Source organism: Orycteropus afer, unplaced genomic scaffold, assembly GCF_000298275.1.
Source record: "Orycteropus afer afer isolate SDZICR_OR568_19922 unplaced genomic scaffold, OryAfe1.0 scaffold00113, whole genome shotgun sequence".
Taxonomy (NCBI): domain Eukaryota; kingdom Metazoa; phylum Chordata; class Mammalia; order Tubulidentata; family Orycteropodidae; genus Orycteropus; species Orycteropus afer.
In genome coordinates, this window is record NW_006921700.1 from 3,434,416 (window position 1) to 3,447,776 (window position 13,361).

Genomic DNA, 13,361 nt, shown 5'->3' on the forward strand with positions numbered 1-13,361 from the left:
TGTCATACTGGTTAATGCATTTGGCTGCTAACCAAAAGGTTGGCAATTCGAACCCACCAGCCACTCCATGGGAAAAAGATGAGTCAATCCGCTTCTGTAAAGATTTACAGCTTTGGAAACCCTATAGGATAGTTCTCCTCTGTCCTGTCAGTCACTATGAGTCAGAATCAACTTGATGGCAGTGGGTTTCAGTTGGAGTGCACTGTCTGGTTTGTCTCTAGAATAGACTCTTATCGTTACTATTAATTACAAATGAGTTTTGAGTTTTCTTTGCTGCTCTGCAAGCACATCTGACGGCTAGCTGCAAGACTCCATACATGTCCTGATAGAGGCATATTTCAGTTGAGCAGGTTGGATTTTCTGAGAAAGTAGATATTATCCTATCAGAGTTTTGTATTTCTTACTCACTTTATTTACATACAGAGTACTTATAAAATCAGCAAGTCCCAGTGTGTCATGAATGAGTGTGGATTAAACATAATGATGGTAGGAGTAATAAGAGACAAGCCATCAATCGCAAATAACAGAGAAAATCAACACCTGCTGTTAAGCGTGTGTCTTGTGCCCCAAAATAGAGGTGCGGTATGACGTTACTGCTTTGTACTCTGCAGCTGACATTTTTAACACCCGTTTTCTGTAAGTCAGAGATGATTTATACCAGCATTGTACTGTTAGCTCAGTACGATATAAGGGGCAGTGTCTCTACTGCCAAATGATGTAGAGGAATGAAGAAAAAAACTCCCCAACAGCCTTGGCCAGAAAATGGAAAACATTTAAAATAAATAGAGCTTTTGAGATGAAGAAGCATACAAACGCTTCAGACCGCTTAGTACATCTAAGTGAAAATACTTTGGTTATTAGGAAAGAAAGCCTTTTCGTGGTAGCAGAAAAATTTTAGAGTCTCATAATGATGTTGACAAGGCTCTTAATGAGTCAGAATAGATACTTATAAGACATTTAAAATTCAGGGATAGAAAAGCAAATGAAAATAATAGAATAAATTCTTAACTATATAGTATTATAACTATGTAATAAAGATGATATTTTATTTAACGAAAGCCAGTGGTTTTCCCCTGACTTTAAATGTGTATCAGGTCAGTTTCAGGGATTTCACATGGAGCTTGTCTGGCTACAGGGAATGAAGGAGAGCTGCTGCTGATCACTGAGTCTCATAAACGGGCAGCGGAACCAACCTAGCCCCGACCTAGCCCCTATTCACGGTATTTCTCCTGTTTTTTCTTTATGTGTGTGTATTTCTATCAGATCTGTCCTGCCAGTCTATAAGCCTTGTGGACTAGACGCAGTATCTTGTTCATTGTTATTCATCATATGGCACCTAACCTCATGTCTGGCCCATTGTTAACCCTCGTTAATAGTGCTTACAGCAGGTTTTACCATTTGCCAGCTGTGACAGAGGCTACTGTCTGCTTCCTCCTGAGTCACCCTTCTGGCAGCAGCAGATAGGAGAGATAAAGACACAATCAAACCATTCCACTCATTGGGAAAGATAAAAGGAAGTGAAGGGAAAATGAGGAAGACAAGTAGGAAGGAAGCAAAGTAAACAAGAAAGAGGGGAGGGAGGACTGAGGTACTATGTGGCGCAAGCAGTGGGTGGGGCCTGGCCTCCTTCCCCTGATTACAGCAGAGTTAAACCTACACTCAGTGTCCAAGTTGTTGCAGAATTTTTTTTGTATTTTCTTTTTCCTCTTTTAGCACCTTTCCTGGAACCCTTTTTTGTCTTACCCATTCGGGTTCCTCTCTCTTCCCCAGGTGCTAGTTTCATACTCCCAGCTAAGATGTAAGGTACTAACCCTCTAAAGAGGTGTTTTTTTTTTTTTTTTTTTTCTCTCCCCTTCCAATACAAAGTTCTCCTGAGTACTAAGAAGCCTTTAGGGCCCTGACATGTCAGGTCCTGGTAGGTCCAGTTAGGTGGCTGGGAGGCATCCCAAGGCCAGGGGAATTTTCTAGCTGCCTCTCCAAAGGCTGTCCCCTCCTCTTCCGTCGTCTTCTCACTTCATTCCAGGCTATTGCACCAGATATGCTGTCTCTTGGCCACTAATTCTGCGAGACTCTATCCATTATTTCTTAACAGCAGAGAAGAAATACAGTGTATTAATACTGTGTTGTACTTTGGGACATGGCTCTAGAGTCAAGTCCCCTCTCTCACTGGCTTTTAATCCCAGACCTACCACTTGCAGTCTGAAGCAATATATAGGACACTCTTCCATTTAAGGCTGACCTCAGGCTATGGGTGTGATGTGCACAAAATGGGACATCTCCTTAGCTTTGCATAACTTGTTTATTCACAAGTACCGAACATCTTGCATATACAGTGACACATGGGCAGGTCCCTGCAGTTGAGAAATTTTCTTTCAACAGAAATAACTACATTGTGAAGAAGGACAAACCGAGCCAAATGTCTTAATGGAGCAATCATAGCCTCATGTCACCAACTCAGATAGCTTTTGGTCTGTGCAATGTTGAAATGTACTTCATAAACGTATTTCTTGAAAAAGCTTTACCTTTATGTGACAAGAATTACTGCTACAGGTAGAGAAATTTCAGTCAGCCTAATGCAGCCTTCTTCCCAGTATAAGAATTCTTTTTGTGGTTTTCCTGGGAAAGAGTTTCCAGATGCTCTCCACCCAGGAGCAGTAAAGGTCTTACTATTGCACTGTTAGAAAGACTGTCGTGTGTTAAGTGTCCTGTTTAATAACTTTCATATCTTGGTTCCTGTTCTGAGCTTGAAAGAAACACACACAAGTACAAACTTTGCTGTTTGTGAGACTCCTTCAGTTTTAAAAAATATCTGTCATGACTTCCCTTCCGGGAGTTCTGGTGGTGCAGTGCTTAAAGCATTCAGCTGCCAGCCAAAAGTTTGAATCCACCAGCTGCTCCACAGAAGAAAGATAAGACAGACTGCTTCCGTAAAGATTCACAACCTTGGAAACCCTATGGGGCAGTTCTACTCTGTCCTCTAGGGTCCAATACGTTGGAATTAACGCGATGGCAGTGGATTTGTTTTGGGTGGGTCATGACTTTTCCTTATTCTTTTTTTCTTCAGTTTATATACCCTCACTACCTCAACCATTTCTGAGAAGAGATGATTTTTAGATTATTCAGTCGTCTTCTTATCTTCGTGGTTGATCTGTATTTGTCAGCTCCCATCTTAAAATTTGGTATTCAGAATTGGATATAGTATTTAAGTTGTGCTTTATAATTTTGGCCTTTATAGCTTAAAATTATGCTCTATTAATTTGACTTAAGAGTGGAATCATTTTTAAAAACAGGCACACCTTGACTCATGTAAAATCACACGTCTCCCGAGGCTTGTACATTTTACAGCTGAGTAACTTGCATTTAATCATTTGAACCTAATTGTAGGGCCTTACATTTATTCTTTCTTAAATGTAATGTATTAATTGTGCCCTATCTTTCTCTGCTAGCATTATGCTTTATGAAGCTATAAGCCTTTCAGACCTGGTAGCTTCTTTTTACTCTGTGAAGTATTGAGATCATCTCTCAAGCTACAAGCCTTAGATTTGATGTCTATAGAAGTCGAATTGACAATTTTGACTGATCCCTTGAGAATTTTAATTCATTGTTAGTAACGACGTGAAGGCACATGTTTTGACTACTTGGAAATCGATGACCAATTTAAAGTTCTTCTTTCTTAGATTTCAGAGTAGAAGGGTGAATAAGTTTTATGAGAAACCTGTGAAGTAAGAAAATATCTATTTCCATTATATTTATATGACTTTATATTTACGTATTTAGCTTTTGTCAAAAATGCAGCTGTTAATGTTGTTTTAATTGGACCCAGAACAAGTAGAAATCAAGGGAAAAATTAGTGTTGAGATGATAATGTTGGATCATTTTCAGTTACTATTAACTCAGGGTTTCAGTCTCTTGCTACCTGATCAGGGGGAAAAGAACTGTCAGCAATGTTAAAAAAACTATTTCTCTTGCTACCTGATCAGGGGGAAAAGAACTGTCAGCAATGTTAAAAAAACTATTTTCTACCTTGTATTTTAAAATATTATGTCCTTGTCTTATAATATTAAACATGTTAGCACTGAAGTTCTTGGCTAATTAATTTTATACCAAGTTCAATGGTTCTTGACCTTTTGGGGGAGTTATAGAAGTCTTCCAGAATCCATTGAAAGTATGGACCTTTTCTCGAAAAGACAAAAGTATTAGATACAGCTGCTGTGAAAGAGAGATCCAAAATAGTAGCTTAAACAAGAGAGAAGTTGATTTCTCGATAGGCGTCTGGGCTGTACGGCAGCTCTGCCCTGTCACATTTTCAGGGTGCAGAGTCTCTCTCGTGTGCTCCACCAACTCCACTGTCTTGCTCTCATCCGAACAGACTGGCAGGGCTCACCAGCCAGCAGGAAGGCAGAAGAGGTGGGACTGGGGGTAGGGGATGCAGCTCAGTTTAAGGACATCACGCATCACTTCAGCCAGAACAGTCACAGTGTACTATAGATTGAATTGTGTCCTCAAAAAAGATGTTGAAGGTGTAAACTGCAGTACCTATGAACACGACCTTGTTTGGAAATGGGCCCTCTATTAGTTAAATATTATTAGTTAATATGAAATCCTATTGGGTTATCCCACTGCCGTGGAGTTAATTCCAACTCATAGTGACCCTGTAGGACAGAATAGAACTGCCCCATATGGTTTCTTTACATAAATCCTTACAGAAACAGATTTCTCATCTTTCTCCTTTGGAGCTGCTGGTGGGTTTGAATCACTGACCTTTTGGTTAGGCAGCCCAGTGCTTTAACTACAGTGCCACCAGAGTTCTTTATATGGAACCATGGTAGGTCCTAATCCAATACAGACATTGTGCTGTGCAAATCTGCTATAAAAAAGACCTCTTTCAAGTATTAAGAAGCAAAGATGTCACTTTGAAGACTAAGGTGCCCCTTACCTAAGCCATGGAATTTTCAGTCACCTCATATGCATGTGAAAGCTGGACAATGAATAAGGAAGACTGAAGAAGAGTTGATGCCTTGGAATTGTGATGTTGGCAAAGAATATTGAAAGTGCCATGGACTGTCAGAAGAACTAACAGATCTGTCCTGGACGAAGTGCAGCTGTAATGATCCTTGGCAGCAAGAATGACCAGACTTCATTCCACCTACTTTGGTCATGTTGTCAGAAGGGACCAGTCCCTAGAGAAGAATATTATTCTTGGTAAAGTAGAGAGTTAGTGAAGAAAGGGACAAGATGGATTGACACAGTGGCTGCAATGATGGGCTCAAGCATAGATTATGAGCATAGTGCAGGACCAGGCAGTGTTTTATTCTGTGGTACATAGGGGCGCTAGGAGTCAGAGCCAACTCGATAAAACCTAACAACAATCCAGTACAGCTGGTGTCCATACACACAAACAAAAAAGGTACAGACACACGGGGAGAAGACAGCCATGTAAAGTTGGAGGCAGGTTGGAGTGATACATCTGCTAACTGAGGAACAGTGTAGATTGTCAGGAATCGCCAGAAGCTGGGAAGAGACAGGAAGAATCTTCTCCTAGAGCCTTCAGAGACAGCATGGCCCTGCTGACATTTACAGCTTCTAGAACTGTAAGACAATGGTTTTCTGTTGCATTAAATTACCCAGTTTTTGGTAGTTTTTCAGGGCAGCCCTAGACTGGCTATCAAACCTGCCTGGGAGGCCAGGAAATACAGTCTTAAGCTAGTGGTCATATGGTCTGCTAAAAATCCTCTTTCTGTGTAATAAGGGGACAGAGTTAGGGTGACAAGTAACAGTTTCTACCATACCATTGGGAGCTCTTGGCCTGCATCGTAAAATTAACTAATGTTTACTCGGTGATTATCTGTGCCAGGCAGCAAGAGGGGTTCATGCTAAGACAGGAAGTCAAAACCATTGGGAAAATCGTTGCCTTTTATTGTTAGTTAAGTATAAAATGATTAATATATAAAAAGAAATCGCTTCCAACAGGAGGATCTGAAGTAGACTCAAACTAGTAGGATTTGAGCAGGAATTTAAAGGACGGATGATGTTTGATCAGGAGAGCAGGCATGGAAGATTCAAGTACAGAAGTTTGTAAATGGGAGAACACACGGTACATTTGGGGGACAGTGAACAGGGTAAGTTTTGCAGGAGCAGATTTAAATATGGGACTAATAAGCATTACAACTAGTTATATTACGTAGGGCCAGACTCCTGAGGGCCTTGAATGCCAGGCCAAGCTCTTTTTGTATGTTTGTTTTTGTTCTGTTCTATTTTATTTATTTTGTATGTGGGTATGTATGGTTTTCTGAAGGTAGTTCGGTTTTATTTAGTGTTTTTGAGATGAATGTGACACAAAGCAGCATGCTTTATCTGATGACTATACTCCATTTAATGGGTTACAGAGGATAGATTCTGAGTGCAGATGATAGACCCAACACGGAGACTGCTTGATGGTGGCAGTGGAGATGAATAAAGAAGGAACTGATGGAAGTGATTAGGTGTAGGGGGGAATTAGAATGTAATTAAGCAATGAAATGGTATTGTTGTTGTCGAGTCAGCCCCGACTCGTAGCATCCCCTCCTTGGGTTTCCGAGGCAGTATCACTACAGAAGTAGATTGCCCAACCTTCCTTCCGAGGAGTGGCTGGTGGGTTTGAACCGCCAGCCTTCTGGTTAGCAGTCAAGTGCCTTAGGCACTGTGCCACCAGAGCTCCTATGAAATGGTATGTATGAACTATGAGACTATTAGTAGGAAGTCTGACATTACTTCTGTGCATGTTCTTCCCAGTCCAACATTGCAGATCTGTCTGTATCTTCTGTGTGGCTTAGGTTTTATGCTATAAGATTATGCTAGAGATATTGTTAAACTCTCCAACCATTTTAAAATTTGTTTTAAAATACTAAAAATATGCTATAATAACCAACTCTAGATTATTTTCCAACAGTAAGTTGCATTTGTAAGATAAAGAATGGTAGAAAATAGTGTGTTTCTTTACGAAGTATGCAAGAACTATCTATCAAAAGTCATTGAATATAATGTAAATATAATGTCTTGGAATTTATCCAACAGAAAGAATTTATTTTTCAAAACAAAATAAGGAAATGGTCAAGTAAATTATATCCTGTCAAGTCAATAGAATATCATACAGTACAAAATTCTGTAAAGGAAAAAAAAAAATAGAAAAATGGAATACATTTGATAGACTGTTATGTGAAAAAAACATAAAATTATATCCTGGTACTATTAAAACAGCTATATAAAACTATATGCATATGGACAAAAAATGAGGTAACAAAAATAATTGTGCCACATTGGGAAAAATTGTTTTTAAAGTAATTTTAGATGATATCTTTAGGGATTTTGTAAAATTATTATTATAAAATTTCCCCTTCCCCTACTTACTCTTCCCCCACCCCCAGTTAAATGTACATCTTTCACTTTTCTTGTCCCACCAACATCATGTAGTGTATTGACAGGCAAAGACCTACAGTGGTTTCTAGGGATAGATACAGATTACCCAGTCTGTGATCATAGACTTTCTCCCATGGTTTACTTTGGAGTTTAGAATTCACTTTTTTTAGAGGGGGGGAGGGAGTGGGGATGGGAGGTACACAACTTTTCTTTTCAACTGAAGGGGTTTATACTTCTCAGTGAGCACAACATTAGCTCATTTCTATATTTAAGCTGTAGCAATCTGAAATTTAGGAGTATTTTTACCCACTTGGTATATTTTTTATACTATGGTATAAAAAAAATTACATATGGTGCCATTTTTATTGATTTCAAAGGATTGCATCTTCAGTCTAAACCAAAAACCCTGTTCTAAAGAGTTTTCTCAAAAGAGTTTTTAAAAATTGCTGAAACAGTCTCATCATAGTATACGAATCACTAAATCTGCAGTGAATAAATATTTGAAGCTATAGTAATAATTTTTCATGTATATAGTACTGTCTTAATAATTCTTTTGTGGCTGTGTGCTTTATTGATTTCTAGGCCACTTCTCTGGCATGAAATGAAATGTATTATCCCGCTTAAACCATTATGGTTTCCTTTTGAATTACATATTCACTACTTGATCCTGTCATCAAGTTCATTTCATTTTCTATAATGTTTTCAGTCTTAGAGATTTATTACTTTAATACTTACTGGAGTCTAAGTCAAAGTAGGGCAGGTAAATTTTGATGGAAAAAGTTGGTAAGAACAACGGACACTTAATTTGTTTTGAAACTCACTATTCTGACTTAGTATGTCCTTTTGGTTTGGGGATTTTGGTTTTATTTTTAAGGGCATTATAGGAATGAAGTGTTGCTGAGCATTCTGTAGAGGAGTGAAAGGTGAGCTTGAACCACCAAGCACAATCTTTTTTTTTTTTTTTTTCCTTAGCACCCAATATTTTATGAGTTTTTTTTTTTCCAAAAAATATTTTTTTTTCTTATTGTGATTTGGGTAAAAATTTACAGAACAAATTCACTTTCCATAGCAGTTCACATACACTTTGTCTCTTGTCATTGACCACAGTTTACCACAATGCAAAAGCTCCCCTCCCACTTCCTCCCCATAGTTACCTCTTCCCAGTGTCCATCCCTCCATGCACTCCTGCCCCCTGAACTGTCTCCCTGTGCATAAGCAGCCCTTCTTTCTCCCATGATTGTTCTTTCCAAGGAGTGTATCTACCTCAGGTAAATGTTCAACTCATATGCCTGTCTTTTGTTTGGCTGGAAACCACAGGTGTGGGTTCAATTCCAGACCTGAAGAAGCACAATCTTTACTTGAGTTCATCCCTCAGGTAGATAGCTTTGTCCCCCCCTTCCTTCTCTTGCTTCTGTGACAGCATCTTGTTGTTGTTGTTAGGTGCTATTGAGTCGGCTCTGACTTACGGCAACCCTATGTACAACAGAACGAAACACTGCCCAGTCCTGTGCTGGCCTCACAGTCCTTGCTATACCTGATCCCATCCTTACAGCCATGTGTCAGTCCATCTCATTGAGGGCCTTCCCCTTTTTTGCTGACCCTCCACTTTACCAAGTATGATAATCCTTCTCTAGGGAATGCTCCTTTCTGACAACATGACCAAAGTAGGTGACACGACGTCTGGCCATTCCTGCTTCCAAGGAGCATTCTGGCTGCACTTCCTGAGGGACAGATTTGTTAGTTCTTCCGGTAGTCCGTGGTATTTTCAGTACTCTTCTTCACCAACACCACATCTTAAAAGCATCAACTCTTCTTCTTCAATCTTCCCTATTCATTGTCCAGCTTTCACATGCATATGAGGTGATTGAAAACACCGTGGCTTGGGTCTTCAGAGACATCTTTGCTCTTCAGAACTTTAAAGAGATCTTTTGCAGCAGATTTGCCCAGTGCAATATGTCATCTCCTTTTTGGTGGTGATTGTGGATCCAAGTAATATGAAATTTTTGACAACTTCAGTCTTTTCTCCATTTGTCATGACATCAATACTCTTGTTTTTTTTCCCCATTCTTTTGGCCATTTCTTTTTATATTGTGTTGTTTTAAATATTAGAATTCTTTAAGGCTTATACCTAAAGCTCTCCTCTCTTTTCACTTAAACTCTTAGGCATTTTCATCCACGTGTATGACTTTACGTGCCATCCATGTGCCATTGTTTCGCACATTAATAACTCCACTGAGATTCTGCACCCCAGTCCCATTCTCAACTGCCTTAATGTAAACTTCACCACTCACACCTCTCACATGCAGCGATTCCCATGGGAACTCCTGCGCTTTCCCCATGTACCTTTTCTTCCTTTAGTCTCCTCCATCTCAGGAAATGGTGCCTGGATCTAATGTGATATTTGTGCCCATCACATGAGAACCATCAACATTTTCTTTCCCTTGCCTCCCTATGTCCAGTCTCTCTTTCTTCATTGCAGTTCTGTATCTAAGATATATATTTGTCTGCCCTCCCTTCTCTGTCCCTACTACCAGTCACCCTAGATCAAACCATCCTATCTCATGTGTAGACTACTTAACTTCCTGTCTGCTTCTCCTTGTCTGGTCTCATCACTCCCACTCCTACCACCAGTTCCTTGTCTAGCAAGCAGAGAGATCTTCCTATTTGAATCAGACCATGTATCATCTCGGATCAAAATCCTTTCACAGCTTTCCTTTTCCCTTTGGGTGGTAGATTCTGTAGTCTCACCAAGTGTCTTTTTTTTTTCCAGGACTTCTTGAGCCCTTTTCCATCTCATGTGCTTTCATATGGTTTTTCCTGTCTAGAACGTTCTTTTCCTGTTCTATATTGCATACATTGGTCACATCCTCAGACAGGTCTTCCCTGATCACCCAATCTATTGTTATATTTAATGTTTTCTTTTATGTGTGCTTCCTTTTTCTCTTTTCTATCTCTCAGAGTAGACTGGAAGTTCTATAAGGGCAGAAAACATGTGCTTTTTTAACCACTGATCCTGAGCACCTGATATATTGGGATATTCAGTAGGTCTCTATCTTTGCTTTCTGAATGAATTAGTTTGCTTTATTGAAATTAACTTTTATTTTTTTTTACAGATTTGCCCATTCTAATTATTATCACTTCTTCAGAGATTACCTTGGCCAGAAGCAGTGAGATGTCGATCCTATAATAATACTACTATGTCTTTAAAATAGCACCCGAGATCAGAGTGCATCATTAGATAATGGAGTGTTCTGGTTGTAGTTGTCTGGATATATAGTTTTCACAGATATTCAGTCAAATTGCCTGACAAAACAAGTTCCTTAACTGTTCACTAACATGTGTAATTGCATTGTTTTCCTCTTGGTTAAGTATTTTATAAATTTTTTTCAGATTTTGGACCATCAAGACAGTATCAACATGCTTTAAAAGATATCTTGTAAAAATGCAAAACTAACATTTTATCTTGTGGCTGTAGTTAAGCAGAAGAAACTAAGAGAGGAAAACAAAAATATATTAAATTTTGCCTCTTGAAATTTTAACACAACACTGAGAAATAATTTGAAACCAAAGTAGTTCTCACAGATTTGACAAAAAAAAAAAAAATTCTCCCCTTCGGCATACATAAGTTATGGAGCTAATGGCATAATAATGGCAGAATAATTTCAAAAATACAATAAGAAAAAAGGCCATTGCATATATTAAAATTTTTGTTTGTTAACTTTCTTTTCAATTAAAAATTACAGAGTAGAGAAGCAAGCAAATTTTTACACTCTGGTAGCATAGTGGCTAAGGCACTTGACTGCTAACCAGAAGGCTGGTGGTTCAAACCTACCAGCCACTCCTCGGAAGGAAGGTTGAGCAATCTACTTCCGTAGTGATACTGCCTTGGCAGCCCAAGGAGGGGTCGCTATGAGTCAGTCGTTCCGACTCGACAGCACATAACAACAACACCCATTTGGAGAGGCTTAGAAAAATACTCAGTGTATTACTTATAAGAATATTGGTAAGATTCTTGAAAACCAACAATCACAGTGAAACCTACCCAAATTAAATGTTATACTCACCTGCTATGGTGATCTGCACTAAAATGTCACCAAGTTGTATTATATAATTTATTATCCAAATGGAAGAAACTCAGATAAAATTAATAACTAAAATATAACGGAAGATCCTTATTAGCAAAGTAAATTATTAATCTGTGAGAGGAATGTCATGAGATTTTTAGCACATAGAAGCAAAGTGAGAAAGAACTGATAAAACCTTAGTAATGAACAAATGAAATTCAAATTGGATCTAAAAAAAATGCTAGTAGATACTTCCCCCCCAGAAAAATGGCTCTCGGTATAGATTTTGTTGGTAAAGAAGGTACTCCAGTCTTAGCTGATGTCTGTGTGGGTATATAAGTATAACCAGGGTTCCAGAAGATGAATGCTCTAAATAACAAAATTCCCCATGCAGTTTCGTACCATGTGTGTAGAGGATTTGGAATGGATGCAAAATTCCCTAAGTTGGATGCTGTTCCCTAAGACTGCCATTTTGAGGGAATTTCACATACATATTCAGACATGTGGACTTGTACAACTGCTTTTATATAGAATTGGTTACTAAATGTCTAACAGACTTAAACATACATGGTTTCCTGTACACGGGGGAGGGAGCGATTCCATCCACTCTCCATGCCCACCCTTACATTTATTTGATTTCTAGCATTTACATAGGCAGTGATGTAAATCAGAAGGTAATGTTTCACCTGCTGGTACTAAGTAACTAAATTAAACATCATGCTCCTTCCTGATGAGAAAGGTAAATCCTTTCCATTTGGCTTCCTGACAGAAAGGCCTTCGTTCTAATCCTATTCGTCTAAGTGAAGCTGACAACAAAATTATTTATTTCTGTGTTACAAAAGGTGAGGGAGGAGAGGAGAGTACAGAGAAGGTAAATGGTTTGGCAGCGATCATACAGCAGCCTGGAAGTAGAATCCAAGTGTCTCTGGAGTCCCTGCTGTGATCCAGGTTTCATCTTACTGAATGTTCACAGCATCATACAGGGAGATAGCTGCATCTCACCACTCATACCCTTTATGAATTATTCTCAGTAGATAGCGGTCTCTTTTTTTAATATCATATTTTGTTATTTCTTGTTTGAGTTCATTTCTGTTAGGTTTTAAATCTCTTATCTTACGTTGAGCTGCAGTGGGAATTGAAGAGTTACTTACTTGGCATTTTTCCATTTACATTCTTATATTGATCTTAAACTGGAATCAAATATGTTGTAAGAGATCCCTTGTTTTGCCCAACAGTTCTACAAACTAGCTGTCTATAAAAGGCAGTTCATTAAAAATTAATTTTTTAAATGAACTTGAGATGCAGTCTATAGATTTTTTTCAAAGGCTGTGTACTAGAGCACACATACAAAGTGTTTTCTTGGTTCTGTGCTGGTCTAACTATTAACTATTTTTATTTTAATCCTCGCATCATCTCTATGAGCTGGGCAGTATTACTGTTCCCATTATATGGGTGAAGAAACTGATACACAGAGAGACAAGTAACTTGCTAGAAGATGATAAAGTCAGTATGGAAATCCAAACATTCTAGCTCCAGAAGTGACAGTTTTAACCTTATATTGCCTCCCAGGAAACCTTTTTTAGGATAAAGGAGCTCTGGTGATATAGTGGTTAAGGTTTGTGGCTGCTAACCAAAAGGTCAGTGGTTTGAACCCACCAGCCTAGTTAGGATAGTATGATTTTTTTAGGTAACTTTGCCCTTGAAATCAGTTTAGCCCATCTTAAAGCCATTACAAATCTGATACTTTCTGGCACTGGCACATTTTAAACTATATCTTTGTCTAAATTCTTGAACTTCTTTTATTGTCTACTTACAATTTTACATATAAGTAATTTGTAAAACTAATTGAAATTCAGAATTGACGTATACACTATAGAAATGTAAAACTATTTATGTCTTGAT

The 13,361-nt window shown here is 38.6% G+C and overlaps 1 protein-coding gene across 1 annotated transcript in view; it reads left to right on the forward strand.

The window, feature by feature from the left end:
* DYM (dymeclin) overlaps nt 1–13,361 on the forward strand; it is a 490,131-nt gene that overhangs the window by 253,909 nt on the left and 222,861 nt on the right. The gene's annotated exons all lie outside the window — the stretch shown is intronic.